Genomic DNA, 13,813 nt, shown 5'->3' on the forward strand with positions numbered 1-13,813 from the left:
CAGATGTTTTGTATGGAAATTAGTTACACAAAAAGCCTGTTTTCAGCTCTACAAACAGTATTTAATTTACAAATAGCCAATAGAGGTGGTAAATGTTTATATTCACTTGCATAAAAAGATTAAAAAGCACCGTATGTTTTCCCCTATCAGAATATCCTGCGGAATATCCTTAACTCATGTTCTGACACTGTAGCTGGCATAATGGGGAGCCCACAGTGCCAGCCTCTTAGGCCAGAGATTTGTCTTTGTCTTTTGTTTTGGATTCTTTGCTAATAATTAATTGCATCAGATAATTCAGCAATTGCAACCTTTCTTCTTAGGAAAAGGCAAATTTCCCCTAGTATGAAATTAATTTATTAATATTTTTTCTATAAAGCAAAACTTATATCGCTGTGCAATGTATGAATCCTAACGTAGGTATATAGCAAGCTTTTTGAAGAAGAATACCCACTCTTCAGTTGCTCTAACACTTTGTTATGCAATTAGATCACAGGTAAATCACTGAAATATCAAACACATCTTCTGCAGGTTTCCTCATTCAAAGGTCTTAGGACAATTGACCTCGTTATCTTTGTGCTAAATAAATACAGACAGTTCAGACAGATGGTTTTAGGTCCCTATATGTCTTTGCCATCGCTGACTCACCACTGGATCAGATACTGAAAGCACTAAACTGACTGGGAGATTGTACGCACAACAGATGTGAGCGTAATCTCCAGTAATTAACTAATACGGTAAGCTGCCATAATTATTGGATGCTTACTGAAGAAGCTATTGAGTTTAATATCTGGCTAGAATATGATTGGAAGAAGGAAGTGACAGCTCAAGAAAAGCCAGACCGGTGGGCTGTCCTTGGGACAGTACAGCCCTACTACAGCCATGCATTATACAGCTGATGACTTTAATTAGCAGAACTAGTCCAGCTGCCTACCCTAACCACTGGAGCTGTAGGTCCAGTTTAAGCGCAGAAGAATGGTAAGACACCGTACTATTTGGCATTTGAGGGAATGTGCTTAAGAGAGCCCAGAAAGATGGCAAGAGCTGCCTTGTGCAGCCGCCTCACCATTTTATTTCAGGACTTCACTCCTCGCTGCTGTAGAAGCGAACACAGGGTTCTTATCAGTTCTCAAGTGTTGCTGCAAGTCTGCCACAGGATCAGGCCGTTTCGTTCTCAGAGATCCAGGCAAACACAAAAATTAAATCATACTGATATTACTTATTTTGCACAGAATTCTCCATCTGTTGCTTTTCTCAATAGTTCCATTAGAAAGTTGTTTTGCCTTATACTCTGTTATATTATTAACAGATGTTGGAGCAGAGTAATGCGTACGTGTTCCTGATACAAGTGTTGCTAAGTGCAAACCTCCACGTGCTGTCCTAGGGCTTGCATTCTGACACTGCACCAAAGTGCCTCACTGCCGCGTGAAATCACACAGGTGGGAAGGGACCTCCAGAGGTGACCTCGTCCAGCCTCCTGCTCAGGGCAGGTCATGGTAGAGCAGGCTGCCTGGGGCCTCATGCAGGTTGGTTCTGAGTAACTCCAGGGGTGGAGGATACTGCAGCCCCCTTGGGCAACCAGCTCACTCCAGTGTTTGACCATCCTCACAGTATAAAATAAATTACTGTATCAAGTCAGAATTTCTCATATTCCAACTCATCTTCGTTGCCTCTTGTCCTGCCACGTGCACCTCTGAGAAGAGTCTGGCTTCATCTTCTCTGAACACAACAGGGGGGTTCCCCCTGAAGCCACCTCTCCTTAGGGCTGAACAAGCACAGTTGTCTCAGCCTCTTCTTCATCACAAGCTCCAACCACACAACATCTTGGCAGACCTCCACTGGACTTGGTCAGTATGTCACTGTCTTTCTTGTGGTGGGGAGCCCAAAACTGGGCAGAGTAAACAAACAGAGGGACTAATGACTTCCCTTCAGCAGCAGGCTGTCCTTTTGCTAATAGAGCCTGGAATGCGATCAGCCTCTTTTTGCTGCAAGGGCATGTTGCTGCCTCACATGCAGCTCATCCACCAGGTCCCCCAGGTTTTGTTCCGCAATTCTGCTTTCTGGGCCTTGAATCCCCAGCCTGTATTGCGTCAGGGCCTTGAGTGAACTCCCCCTTCCAGGATTTTAGTTGGTTCAGGAGTTTAGTTGACAGAGTTCAAGGTCAGCCTTTTTGCTGATCTGAGCTGTTTGTTGGGAAGAAAGCTAGAGGCAGCCTCAGGAAGGGCCTGCCTGCCTCTCCGTCCCTTGGGAGCTGCTTTCAAGCTGAGGATTTTGCACTTGGCCTCTGCTAGAGGCACTCTGCAGCTGTGCTGCAGCTGTGTCAGTGCCCAGCCTCGTACCTCCCTGATCCTGTCCCTCATCCTGACCTGCTGACTTGATTTCTTGGCTTGACCTTGAACCTGCCTCATCACAACAGACTTGCTGGGTGGCCACTGGATTGAGGCTGACACTGGTCACTGTTTCCAGGAATATGGACAATAAGCCCTTCTTTTTGCCCCTCACATCCTTTGCTAATTTCAACCCTTTTGGATTTTGCAATTCCTTCTCTGTGCACTCAGGCAGTGTCTCTGTGTTCCTCCTGGGCAGCCATCGCAGCTTCCTTCTTCGGCGTGCTTCCTTTCTGCATCTGAGCTTGGTCCGGAGCGCCCTCTTCATCCATGCTGATATTCTGTTACGCTTGCTTTACTATCTGCAATTGCAGTAGACTGCCCTTATGCTCTAAGGAGATTGTCCTTGAAGACTGACCTGCCCTCCTGGGCCCCTTTTCCCTCCAGGTCTGTCTTCCATGGGAACTTGCCAAGTCTTACAGTCATTGCATCCAAGGCTGCCCTTGACCTTCACTTTTTCAACCAGCTCTTCCTTGTTTAGAGTACAGGTCCAGCAGAGCATCTCCCCTAATCAGTTAATTCATCACCTCCTTCAAGAAAATGTCTTCAATACACTCCAGAAACCTCCTGGATTGGTTGTGCGTGGCCTTGTTACCATTCTAGCAAGTATTAGGGTGTTTGAAGTTCTCTATGAATGCCAGGTCCTGTGATACAGAGGCACTGAAATACAACAGAACTAAACGATAATTCAACTTTGTGCATACAATGTGTTTAGGCTTGAAATATCCCTGAAAACACATTACATGATACCAAAAATAAAACCTCATCATGCATGACTATAGCATGAGTAGGAAACACAGCTAGAGCTATGGTGCAACTGCAGTCGACAGGACAATGTAGATTGACACGATGAGACTGAGCCTCCAAGCCAAGAGCTCGAGATGTCAAGTAAGAGAGCATCATTCTAAGTCCTGAATTTGGTGTTGACCCTGAAGAAGCAGGGATAACAACATCCTCATCACTACCACTTCTTGAAGCAGTTAATCTCTGAATGTTTCTATCCAAATACTGGCATTAGCAACTCATGAGATCCGATGGACTATATAGAAATATAGTCATCTTGAAATCTTCATTTCCAAGGATCAACTTCTTTATTTCTGTTGCAATCTCCTGAAAAACAAAGCAAAAATATTATTCGAGGACCTTTTGCACATTAGCGTGTAATTGCACTATATCATAGTCCAAGGGCATGTTCTTTCTATTATCTCCTGAGTTTCTTTGATGCCAGCTGTTAAACATGGTATTTTGTTTCCCGGCTTCCATGGCAAAGCATTACTGATGTGCATTTCAAAAAGTGTTGTGAAAGCTGTTATCATTCAGCTCTTCACAGTTTGCTCATCTCATCTGGTATTGATTAATTTTAACATGTTAATCAGGGCTGGGCCTGTTCCACAGAGTCCAAACCAGTCAATCTGAAATTTACCAAGTGAAAATATTTTGGAGAGCTTAATAAATATTCCTGGTACCAGCATTTACGCTTAACATAAGTGTACGTATTACTGACACAAGCGATTGCAATCGTTTGTTCCACTTTTCCTACTAAATTACAAAACATTTTGCACAACATTTTTTTCCTCAAATAATGTATAGTAAGCTTGGCAAGTGGGAAGACACAGGGAATAGTTTTACAAAACAATATGTCATTTTTCTTTTTCACAGAACATATGTCAGCCACTAGCAGACTCAGGAGATCTAATCCATATGAGAGTTCCTCAAATGTGTTACAAAATACAGGCAGAATCTTGCAAAAGGAATTTCTTTCTTCAATTTATAAGCCTGGGATGACAATTAGATCTAATCCATCATTTAATACAGTTAATGTAAAAAAAAAAAAAAAAAAAAAGAAATCATTCCTTTATCTCTTTTCCCCAGTAAAACTCTAGGGTATATTAAGGGACCAGCTAAGGGAATAAAACCTGGTTTGAACTGTAGGACCTCTTTAATAATCTCCTAGTTTAGCCTGGAGACACGGCATACTGCGATTCTGATGTGATGCAACTTATCTTCAGTTTTGTAATCTACAGAGTGTATTAAAATTATGCGCAGTACAAAGTGTGCTATCAATCTGCTCACGTCATAGAAGGTGTTTTTATAACAGACACAGTAAGAGGTGCTTGAAGTAGTCTAACTGTGGTGCCCATGAACTTACCCAAATGCCTGCGATTCCCTCTGCTGTTTTCTCGAGACTGCCTCTCTTAAATGTTATCAGTGAACAATTTAGATTTCACATCATGTGATCATCAACTTGTAACAGCAATAACCCAGAGAAGTAATTTGATAAAGTAGTAACACGTTATGCTTTATTGTAAGATGATTTCTGGCCTGCTGAGGAAGTCGTACAGTATTTTCAACAAATGTGGGCATTATCTACAGAGTGAGTCTTCTTTGATCACACAGTTTATACAGCAGAGGAACACAGTCATCCACTGCCAGTAAACAGAAAGATATTTATCTAACCTATTTTCTTTTTGACCATTCAGAAACAAAGACAGCAACCTCTCTGCACTTCTCAAACCAAATAGTTGCAGGCTTTCGCTCCTTGCAACAGAAGAATCGGTGCAAACTACTTCTAATGTACGCAACAAATCAGCATCCCTCCAGTCCATCTGCTGTATTCCACTACACACGAGATATGCCTAACTCAAAATAACCACTAAAGTACGGCAGTGCTGGGTTCTGCTACTATAGCTAATCTTTTGCTAAACTCATCCTGCAGTTAATGTAACCACCCATATGAAACCCAAGTGAATTAACTAGGGACAAGCAGAGTATTCGGGCAATTCCCTCCCCTATTTCCTAGTGACCGTGTTCACAGTTAAGCATCTAAGAGAAAGCATCTGCAGAACCAGGCCATGGAAATATCTGCCAACATAGAATCTTTTTCTTGATACCATAAAACCAAAATCTACAATCTCCTCATAGCTTTGGAAGAAGCTATATTTAAAACACGTGTCCCGCAGCGGTACTGCAAAGCAAATAGGATCCTAAACAACTGGGACAAGCACTAGTTGACCTGCAACCTGCAAGGGAATTTTCTCTGTGCTGCTTTGCTTCCTTTGCTGTTCATTTGCTGTCTTCTTCATCTAATATAGGGGATTTACCTCTGCAGAAACAGCATGGAGCTGACAAGTGAGTGCTTGGGAAAAAGACAAAGGGTCCTAAAGGATAAGTACTAGTGGTGGAAAATTTCTCAAAGCTCTCTGACAAAAAAGTTGGACTTTCTTTTTTCCATATGAAACAGTATGCTTTTATATGACAAGAAGCAACAATGGTATATACAGTGCGTTATGACTAATTTACCTTAAAAAATGGTTTTCTCTGTCCTTAGAACTTCTTTAGATTTTACCGCCTATTCATCTGTATCTATGAAATACTTAAAAGTTGTAAGTGTTCTTTCTGTCTGTAATGTTGTTAAATTCCCCTGAGAATATTAATTAGCATTTTTCGTTTCAAAGAACATTTTCTTGATGTTCTCTGCAATCATTCTTTGGGTAAAAAGTTTATATTACTGAACCTTTTGTGCAATCTTCATGTTCAAAGAAGGAATCTTTATGTGACTACATTCGATTCAACCTTGTCTGCTTTGGTATTTTACCGAATATTCTCAAAATCATTTTCCCTGGCATGCTTTTTTCTTCCACATTCCTGTGTTGTCAACTTCTTTCTTTTTGCAGGTAGTTCCTTGTCTTCAATTTCCAGTGCTCTGTGCTGTTCTGCTGTCACTTATTTATCAACTCCATCTTCTGTGCTCCTGCCATCAACTCTCTCCATGTTGGACGGAGGCACAGATATCAGATAAAGCCTTGAGCACTGGGATAAAGTTGTTTTCCAGTTAAAAAAAAAATAAAATAAAAAATCTTTCATTCAGTGTTTCAAAATCCCTCATTCCCTAGCTTGTATATAAACTCAAATTTGAGAATAATTGATGTTGAAATGTCTGGCTGAGTATACAGCCTGCTGAAACAAGAGCAGGAGAGCTCCCTCCATCCACTCCCATAGTTTGTGTGAATCCATGTGGATCTGGCAGGAGACTGATTCAGTGTGTCAGGGGTTGGGGACTGAAGGAGACCTGTACATCCACCCAAACAGAAACACAGGGTCCTCTGCTGTGTGTGAGGGCATTTTCCGGGAAGAGAGAGGAGTGTGACGATGCTAAACCAAACAAGAGAGGAGAACACAAAGGTCTCTTTGTCAAGTATCCAAGACACAGTTGCCTTCATCCTTTCTTGGTGTGCAGAACGCTTCCCCTGGCCTCCTAATGAAGCTGCCAAACACCCGCCCTCTTAATATTTCATGCATCATTTCACTGCGTAGACCTTTCTGTCCTCGGCATTCATCCCGTATCAGTTTTTATCCACTGTACCCTTACAGTCCTGGGGAGTGAGTAACTTCACTCGTGAGGCTGCTGTTAGAGAAAGCAGCACTGCCTTCCCCAGCGAATCCAGAAGGTTTTACACCGGGACTTCAGACTGTAAGAATGAACCTGTGATCTCTTTCATGGGTGAAACTGTCCAATCAGATTCCGTCAGCAAGCAATCCCAACCCAAGTTCACATCAGGGATCATTGCTGGTTTGTTTTCCAAGTGCCAGTATTAAAAAAAAAAAACAAAACTGAGAAATCAACTAAGTTTGGCAACGCCCAAATTGGCTGTTTGTAGCAGAACTATATAGAGTAATCCAAACCAAAAAGTTTTATATAGTTACACCGTTTCCGTCTATTGCACCTTGAGGCACAGAAGAGTGCTCCTTTGTGCAGCAGCAGGAAGCTCATTTTGGGCTCATTCAGATGCACTTTGTTACCAAATGAGTCACTGTGGTCTTCGTCTCTCTCCCAACGCAAGTTTATATTTGGGTTTTTTTTTTCATAGTTTGCACTCTGCATACATGAACATTTTTTAACATCCATTTGTAAAGTTCAATGTTATGTTGATAACATGTTTCCATTTTTCAGAACAGCCTCATTATTTTTTTTTTAATCCACTTAGATCCAAAATAACAGACTGTGCTTAGAGGCAGGGAATAGACATGTTGAAGGAGACAGATTATGCCCCAGGTCGTTAACATCAGTCCATCTTCACAAAAGTCAGGTACCTTACGCCAGCTGATGCTTTGGCTTTGCATTTTAAGCTTCCAATAAGAAATTATGAAAACAATACTGAGAGCGATCTAGAGAGTTATAAAAAAGCTTTGGAATTATTATTTTAAGATTTAATTTCTGCATTTTTGTATAAAACCCAAATGTTTACTAATCGGGTCAAGGCACGTGTCTATTCAGGAGCCATCACAGTATTGTTGAAGAATTTGGCAAAATTCTCAGATCTACTGAGTGCTTATTGCCAGAACGCTCTGTCATTTTCCAAGAAATGTGTATTTCTTGGACTCGTTGTCCCAGCTGGTTTATTGATTTCATGGTTCTCCTTTCCAAATCGCTGTTCCAGCTCATTGATGATTCTATCCAGTGCTGGTTACACAAAATGTTGTTGAAAGTCATCTTTACTTTGAAAAGCCATGTGTTGACCAGTATTTTTAGTTGACAGATATACTCAGCCAGGATGACAATCTCCAAATTTTCTACTCCTGTGTTTTTTCCGCAGAAGGCAATGAGCTGTTTGCTGCAATAAACTCTTCTGGTTTGCCCATACTTATGGCCACAATCCATGCTCTAAATCACTGTCTACATTATTTTAACATAAATCCCCTTTCAAATACCCTTCTAATTCAATGGCATGCTGTAAATCAAATACACACTATTATAACTGCCTTGAGACTCTACTGGAGCTCTTCAAATATACTCTTTAAAGGCACTGACTTTATGGCAAACTTCAGGGTAAATTTACAGCATGATACACAAAGACTTAGTCACAGGATAAAATTCTGCATGCAGAGAAGCTTAATAGCTTGGTCTTCTCAAACATGCAGGTGGTTCACTTTACAAATATATATAGTCCCACTGAAGTTAGTGGAATTATGCGTATGCTTAAGGTTAAGTATATGCATAAGTATTTTCAGGGATATTTCCAGTACTGCCATTTATCTAAACAGCTACACATTTAAAATCTTACCTTTAGCAACTGGCTAAATTTTTTTTCCTCTTCCAAAGTGCTTCATGTGCTTTTGGGGTGGCCGGAAGTTTCTTGTGGTTGGCAAAGCTTGCTAAAAATAATCTACTAGCTTAGATTGGCTCCAATTAGTCACACTGATTAAAACTGTTTCTGAGAAGTGGACCTGAGCGATAACAGTCAGACGTGAACAGTCGACAGGGGCAAGTTTAGGGCCATCTCAGTTTGCTCTTACGGTTTAGGACGAGGAGGTACATTACAGGTTTGCAGAGCTTTATTAAGCTAAATGGAATATAGGCAAAGGCTACACCACTGTCTTTCCCTCCCCCAAGAAAAAAAGCAACAAAAGAGAAAACCTCAGCATGATCTCTATCCCTCGCTCTTGCTCCCCACTGACAGAGAAGGCTACTTTTGCCGGGCAGCCTCGGAGTGCTTCTTTCTCCGCTTCGTATGTATGCCTGAGGCTTTAAACCCTTTCAGCCCAGCTGATTAGAAAGGATATCAAGCTGACAGCCACGATGATGAAGACCAGGAACGGCATGAATAATAGTCCTCATGGTTTGGTATAAACTAATATATCAGACATTTTCCAAGAGATCTCTACCACTGCACAGCAGCTCCCCTTTCGACCTGCAGCTGGTCTCTGGGTACACAAGCACGTGAACAAACCAAGACTAGGACAACTGTAACAAGGAACAGTCTACACTTCAGAACCCAACTCTCTGATCATCTTGTCAGGAATAACAGGCTCTGTAAAAGACAGGACATATTGAAAATGCTAAAAAAGTTCAATTGGCTAATATTTGTACAGCAGTTTTTCTGTATGATAATCTAAGAGAAAATGTCTCAATGTACTTGCCTTCCAAAGGAGTCCCAAAAGAGGAGTCCAGATTGCAATTCACATCTAGATTGTCTGATTTATGAAGCTCCTCATCTGCTGAATACAGCAGCCTACAGAAACTAATCCCAACGTGCTACCTTTATGAGAAAGCTAAATATTATTCTCTATTTCCTGGGCAGAGAACTAAAACCTGGAAGATTAAACAATCCACTGCACAGTACTGAGCAAGATGTTGGCAACCGCAGACCGTGTCAATGCCATTTCTGCCCCAGTATTTCAGATCGGTGTCAAACACTATCATGAATGATTGCTTATTTTGTCAGAAAAAGAGCTTCTCCCAGCTCAACAGAATTTAGGTAACAACCCATTCTTCTGCAGTCTCTTCGTTGTTTAATGGGCTCTTCCACAAGGACAGTATTAGAAAATAGTTGATTATCACAGATATATTTATTCATCTCAAGACCACCTCAGATCATACCACAAGATTAATAGTGCCAACTGAAGGCCTGATCTGACTACTTTACTCGCATAGACGAGTTCTTGCACATACACAAGCACTCTGCACTCAGTGACACAATGCATTTGACTTACCCACACGAGTGTATAAAGTCCTGGAATCACGGCAATGAGGCTTAACTGCTCAACAGACAGGAAACATCCAAGTTATATGTAAGTTTCCGAGTAGTTTAAAATGGATGCCTACCGTCACTATCATTTATATAATACAAGAAACTTGAACAGAAAAATTAAGAGATAAACTTGCTAATGTGTGACTGAACACAGATATTATACAGGTACTCAAAATCTAGGGAAAACATCACCCTAACCCCAAGCCGGGTACCTACAGCTGGTGTTTAAGAAAGGAAAATGGTACAGGGTGGTAGAATTATTTATCAGTGATGTGATAAACTATAATGAAATAAGCAAGGAGACCATAGTTAGAAAGTTTTTTTTTTTAAATAATATGTAAGAAGCATGAGAAGAGGGGGTCTGGAGAGGCCACCCCAATAACAGAGTGGGTTTCAATAGTAGGTTATTAGAAAGCTGAATACTAACAGGAATTCTATAATAAGCAATTTTAATTTTGCTTATGTGAACCAGTGTTTCTACTAATGATTTGTCAAAGTTATTCCTGAACATGGCAGCTGACAGATTTCTTTATGAAATAATTATTGAACCAACAAACAAGGCTATTTTAGACTTTATTTTAGAAATGATGTTATAGAAGAGTTGCACATGCAAACTAAATTTGAATTGAATAATCAGAAGTTGATTCCAGTATAGTTAAATGGAAAAAGAAACAAATGGTGGTGTAACACTGATTTTTTATTTTTTTTTTTCAAAGGGGCAAACTTTAAGGAAGGGAAACTGAGTTGAAATAAACTTTCCTGAAGAAGTCAAGAATATGAACACTGAAGAGCCTTGGAATTTCCTTAAATGAAATGTGCTGAAACTCTCTGGAACTGGTAAGTGGGGAAAATTGTAGGGAAAGGACCTCAGAAGTAGCCAGATGATAACCATTTCCAAAAGCCTTTTTGGAGCGAGCACAGAAGCTGGTACAAACTTGTAAGGCCAACATATAAGTGGGTAAAAAGTCTCACAGCAGGTAAGATATTTCTAGTGGAAAGAAGCAAGTGGGTCAATCCAGTTTAGGAAAACAAATGCTGCAAGGGCAGTTGATCAGTTTCCCCACTGTCCTGGAAGTTGCTACTACCAAAACTTATTAATCTAAGTTATAACACCAACAGTGCAAACAACTGAGTTTAAAAAAAAACCTCTTCATGGAGGCTTGAAGAGGAAATAACGTTTCTTACCTGAAAGGTTTTGGAACAGTCTACTAACAGGGACAGAGCTAGCAAAAACCTAACTAGTTTTACAGTAAATTATGGAAGGATAATGACAGGGTAGCTGCTTGTGTTAGGGCAGCAAACAGCGACTGAAAAGGTCATTCCAGACCTATAGCCCATGCTCCTATCTTTAGCCTATTCTAAATACCCTAATAAGTAAATGCAATTTCTTGCGCTTTACCAAATTGTACGATACATCTTCAGGGAAAACAATAACCAAGCTCTGTGCATGTTTTTCCTAGAGCCAGGGACTGGAGCCATGGCATTTGGATGAAAAAATCTTTATTCTTGCCCAGTTTTCTTCTGTGGAGCCAAAGTGTCTGATTCTGCTGGCATCCAGTTTCAGTTCTGATTTCAGTCCAGTGAACCTGGTAACTCTGGACTGTGATCTTTTACACCACAGAATTTCTCATCGTCTTTGTAGCCAAGTTTATCATCATCACTTCTCACAATAAAATAATGCTGCTGACTGTTTCACACTGTATTTTCTGGCCTTTCTATCCTGAAGTTCACAGAACTGACATGTAAACTGGTTTTCTCCTTTACTCCTTTCTTTCCCCGATTGTCCAAAATTACTCTGAAGAATCACGTCATCTGTTTCAGTCATCTTCTCTTTTGGCAACTAATGTTTCAATATCCATTTCCTGATCCTATTCCTAAACAATCATAAATAGAAAAATGTGAATATAAATATGCCAGCATGAAGCCCATGCCAAATGATTCTTATGTCCCCAATGTCCTATATAATACCAATGTAATCAACATTTCAAATCCTGCAAAAGGTATTTGCATTTGCACTGTCACTGTGGGCTCCGGGAAGCTGAGAGCAGAGTGCCTTCGCTTCTGCAGATGGCCAGCCTGTCCAGCTGAAAAAGCACAGCTTTAGATTTTAGGCTTAAAAAAGTACAACTAACCACAACATTTTCTAGATGGCACCAAACTGCAAGCTAGGCAGGTAAATACAAACCTCATGTGGATAAGCATGTCTTATCCCATGGTGTAACAGGAGAACAAGGGACAGACTCTCCTCTGACCTTGGGAAAAGTGTTGGTTTGCAAGGGCGCTGGGGTTTATAACGACTAAGACAGAAATACAGATTTCTGCATCATTTGACAACTACGTGCTCTTGATCTTTCTCTTTAAGTCTTGATCTACTTTCTCTTTAGAATTCCCCTGACCGAGTCACCACTTCCTTTTGTTATTGGCCAGAGAAAGCAGATTCCATTTCTTTCTCATCAGTTAACAGGAAAAAAGGCATGTACCTAGCATATGCAGCTTGGCATTTCTCCAGGCTGCCAGCAAAGAGAAATTAAAAGTTTGCACCAGCAAATTGCTGTTAATTCGTATGGAGTCAAGGTATCAACAGCCTGATGGTTTAGTGGACACCTCTAGTTTATATGCTGAAAGATCTGCACCGCAGTCAGCAGATTTTTCCACTGATTTTAAAGAGGCACAGATCTCATCTTTCATCCTCAAGGACGCACCAATGCATACATCACAATCCAGCACCCTTATACAATGCTGCAGTAAGGAATCCCATCTTGTTTTGGAAAATGGATGATTTTGATGAGTCTTGGCATATTCTCCAAATAATCTTTTCCATTTAGGATAGAGGAAACTGAAACAAAGCGTTCAAAATCCTTTATGTTTGACAAGTCGGGAGGAAGCTCAACACATCATGACTTTGTTTGCTCACCATCCATACCATATGTTACGTTTTGCTGAAAACCACAGACAGGCAACGGGGAGGAAAGTTGCCCATTCACCTCATGCTGGCACCGGCATCTTGGTCAGGCAACACCCTCCCGAGGGACAGGGAAATTACACCTTTCCTAGCAGTAAATGAACATGCTCATCTGGAAGAAGCTTTAAAAAGTTTCCTGAGTTAGTTTTCTGCCAATTCAGTGCTCTGAACCAGCCCCACAGATGGTGAGGCAATTTCCAGAGCTGGCAGAGGAGGAGCAGGATCACCTCTGGCCAGAGGCCACTCCAGCAACTCCACCTCCGAGGTGAAGGAGAGTTTTCCAGGGGAACTAGAAGGGACCATAACTCAGAACTGCAGCTGAGAGTTAGGGCACAGTATATGGAGATTTCTTTATAAAACATTTGAATTACGATTTGTCTGATGCAGCAGTTGAATACCTGTTTAAAGAGCATCTCATTTTGTCTTCTACTAAAACAGTCTTTTTAGCTATTGAGTCTGTTTGGTGTGCTCACTTTGAGGAAGTCTCAGCCAGTCTCAACTCAATGCTCAGACATTTGCTGTCACCACGCAGACCCTGAATCACAGTTCCCCAAGCAGGGTGCGCGAGCACAGGGAAGCATCTGCTCGCCAGCAAGCAGGTGTGTGCTGAGAGGGATCAGATACTGGCACAAACATCCCCTTTCAGAGCTACGCTGGGTCACTTCAGTCACCCCCAGGCCAGGCATGGCTTTCTGGAAGCACCAGCCCCTCGGTCAATGAAAAGGGACGTTTGTTCCCAATAACCACAGTACCGCAGCAGCGCAGCGCTGGTGCTTGGGGGAGACACCGAGCAGATGCTCTGGATCGCTGCTTGGTGGCCTGGGCTCTGGGCATTGCTCGCTGCAGCTGCTGCTGCGCTGTTCTGTACATATTCAATACGCTTAAAATCTGTGCTCGCATCTATACCCAGCTGCCCAGCACATTAACTCTGAAACAGG

Source organism: Larus michahellis, chromosome 8 (assembly GCF_964199755.1).
Source record: "Larus michahellis chromosome 8, bLarMic1.1, whole genome shotgun sequence".
Classification (NCBI taxonomy): Eukaryota; Metazoa; Chordata; class Aves; order Charadriiformes; family Laridae; genus Larus; species Larus michahellis.